The 3,833-nt window shown below is 32.1% G+C and overlaps 1 pseudogene; it reads right to left on the reverse strand.

The window, feature by feature from the left end:
* Nucleotides 1–729: 729 nt before the first annotated feature.
* Nucleotides 730–897, reverse strand: LOC147824158 (U2 spliceosomal RNA; annotated as a pseudogene).
* Nucleotides 898–3,833: the final 2,936 nt, after the last annotated feature.

Consider the following 3,833-nt stretch of genomic DNA (forward strand, 5'->3'; position numbering starts at 1 on the left):
CCCCCCTATTAAAGTTAAATGAAATTCAGAAAAATATAAGGATCAGTACCCATATTTAACAGTGAGTCTAAATATGTCTCTGTGGGTATATTTGAATTGATGGATATTTAATCATAGGAAGATCTGGGTTTTTTACAGATAGGGTTTCTCATCTTCTTATGTAAATAAAAATAATTCCACATCATCAGTTTTAATGATTGTCTGATATTCCATATCTCTGAACTGTGATTTATTTAATTATAAGTCACTATTAAGTTGTTTAAAATGTATTGCCATTATGAATTATACTAGTTTTGTGTATAATTTTGACATAACCTTGTGTGGTATCTCTTTATAAGATATTTTTCAAAATGTGATTTTCAGGCAAGAAATGCTCACACACATTGGGGTTGCAGGTGTAACTCAGTGGTACAGTGCTTAACATCTGTGAGGACCTCAGTTAAGTCATCAGGAAACACACACACACACACACACACACACACACACACACATACAGAATGAAAGTAAAACAAGAAAGAAGGGGAAGAGCTGGAGAGGGAGAGAAGAAAATAGAAAAGAGGAATTTTCAAACAGAATCTTGGGATTCTGTAGAACGTTTACAATAATTTATTTCCCATCAATTCTACATGGGAATGTCAATTTCTGGATACAGTAGCTGATCCCATTATATTCTAGATATCCTATCATTTCAAATATGTTTTAAACATTTAAAATCTCTTGTGAGTTATCAGAAACATTACTCAATTTTCTTTAATTCAATGACAAAAGAAGAAAAATCAGACAGGTAATTTTAACTGATATTATCTTTGAACCAATGACAGGATACAGAATTTTCAGGGCTATTAATCTTTGCCTCATCTTTTACACTTGATCTTAGCCAAAAGGCCGAGAAGCGATGCCTCATCTTTTAATAAGAAAAGAATTTCACCAACTCTGCAGCTACCATATATTTTAGTGATTCCCCTCATTAATAGAGAATTCATTGCCCTCAGGAAAATAAATATATATTTCAAGTTACAAAAAAATTTTTCTTGGGTAAAAATCTTTGCTTTTAAAATTTGTACCAAATTTATTAAGCTTGTTTCACTGGAGAGGTCTTTCTAGATAGAGATTTGTGTTTTGTATGCCTTTAGTTACTTGCTTTCTGGGATTTTTCTAGAATCATATTTTATTCACTTCTGTTGCTAAGACACAGTACCCAACACCTGCAACTTAAAGGAAGAGAGGTTTATTTTGGTTCAGTTTCAGAGGTGTTAGTGCATACATGGTTCGTTGGCTCTGAGGTACAAATGGCATGGGGTAAGAGTCTGGCCTAGGAAAACTGTTTACATGGTGGTGGCTAGGAAGCAGAGAGAAGGAAGTAGCCAGGAAGGGAGATATATCCCACCTGGTCACATCCTCAGTGACCCTCCTTCTCATACAAGACCTATCCCTAGCACATTCAGTTCTGAATTCCTTAGCAGATTAATTCAGTGATGACCGTATTGCCCTCATGATCCAATCACCCTCCAAATGTCCATCCTTAGAACACATAAGCCTCCTTGGGCACATTCTAGATACAAATTATAACATAGAGATTATGAGATTTAGTTTCTTTTTACTGTAGTTTGGTAAATCATCACAAACTCTTTTATTTCATTTGTTATTTATTGCTGGTAGGATTTAGAAGGTAGACAATTTACAACACCTAATAATAGATACATTTAAATAAAATAAGGTAAGATTTTAAAGATTAATAAAACTGGGGTAATTTAACTACGTATAATTTAGGACAATAAGCCATTTCCTATGTAAGGACTGTGAATAGCAAAAATACACAAGAAGATCTGGCTGTTGTCTGGTATTTCAAACTTGTATGCTGTCTTGTAACTCATGATAAAATATTAATTTTTCATTTATTTATATTTTAAAATAGATATGCCTAAAGTTAAATATCATAGTAATTCTCTAAATTTCTATTTTTTTCTTGAAAACATTTTATAGAACTTTAGGGATATGTATAAGCTTACTTGAAACATTTACTTATTACTAGTTTTACTCATCATGGTTTTATTGGCTTTGGCATATGTAGTTATTAATAATATTATGCTTATGTTTCAATATGAAAAAATGGAAGAAGGATAGATATGTGTCTACTGGTAAAGTATTTTGAAGATATTTTTGGTCTTCAAATATATATAAAAAGAAATAACAGTCTGACCTCTCAATACAAAATACATAAATATTTATAAATGCTTAGATTCTTCCTTTTAGTTGTAATACTAGCTTTAGCCAGGATTGGATGAATAGTAATTTGAGCTCTAATAATCTGTGACTTTTTGACTTATGCTGTATTGTAATTATTGCTCTTTGGCTAAGATATGTCTATACCTTACACCTTTGCTGAAACCATTTTCATTTCTTATTAAAGTTAAAAAATAGCCAATAAATGTAACACAAGGTAGATGTGAATGTTGTCATCCAGATTGGAGGCCTACCACTCTTCTACCTATTGTCCATTTACCTTTAAGTGTCTGCAATGGGCAGGTGCTTCTCTTTCTTTATTATATGTGAATGATGAATATATTTTATACTATTTCACATTTTGACAGTGCTTCTCATTACAATTTTTCTTTTCATACAATGCAGGTGATGGAAAGTCAATTTTTCTGTATATGATAGATTCCATCATTTGCTCAGTAATGTATCTCTTGGCAGTGAATATATTACATTAGCACATCCCAGTGGTTTGAACAGAAAGAACTCAAGTTCTAATCTAGACCTAGGTCCTTTGTTTCTCTCTCTTTCTCAAATGCACACCCAACTTATGAAAACACAAATATTCCCAAGTGGTTTTTATGTCATTTGCTTCCTATGTCACACCCTTACAAGACAGACAAAAGAACTTTCTCGCAAATGTTCAAATGTGAATTACTTGTGAGAAATTTTCAATTTAATAGTATACACACAATGCTAATGTTTCATTATTCATTATTGCCTGCAGACCAGGATGTGAATTGCCAACATCTGAATTTTTTTTAAAGGTTATTACTTTTTTGGTTTTTCTTTCTTTTTCTTTTAAAAAAATTTTTGGTGCTACTAGGTATTGAATCCAGGCACTTGTTTTCAAGGCCTTTGTTTTATTATTTTATTTTAAGATAGGGTCTTCCTAAGTCACCAAATTGCTTGAATTTGCAATCCTCCTGCCTCAGCCACTAAACCCAGCAAATTATGAAAATTTTTGGCACGAATTCTTATTATAGGCTCTTCCAGGTCATAATATGACAAAATAGGGAATATGATAGTATTGTTGTACAAGTGAAGAGGATAAAAGGCTCCATTTCAGAATGTGGAGTTTGCATTATATATATCTGCTTATATAGCAGATACAATCAATTGCTCAGATAATCTGAGCATGAAAGAATTGGATAAAATATGATTTTCAAACATTCATATGGTATTTAGCAATGCACTACTCTAAGTTGCCTGTATTCATTGTTTGGAAGTCAACTTTTTAAGATTTTTCCCAAGTCTACTTAGACTAAGAATTTTAACTGCTACAAAGTTTTATGTCTATGTTTGAAATCAATTAGTCAGCTATTATTGAGCATTTTATGCCTTTTTTTAGTAGACTCTACATAGGCCAAATTTTTTAAAATTTAAATTTCAGTACGGTCATATGACACGTGATGGAAATATAATCTGAGAAATATGTTATTAGGCAATTTCATTCGTGTGTATCGCAAAGTTCCACACAGAGTGCCAAATTCTAAGTGCAAACTGAAAAGGTATATGTCAATCATCTGTGATGGCCCCTTGATATTATCCAAATACCCAGTTAAACACGAGATACA

Source organism: Heterocephalus glaber, unplaced genomic scaffold (assembly GCF_053883595.1).
Source record: "Heterocephalus glaber isolate CG9 unplaced genomic scaffold, H.glaber_assembly_v1.0 deba00001553, whole genome shotgun sequence".
Classification (NCBI taxonomy): Eukaryota; Metazoa; Chordata; class Mammalia; order Rodentia; family Bathyergidae; genus Heterocephalus; species Heterocephalus glaber.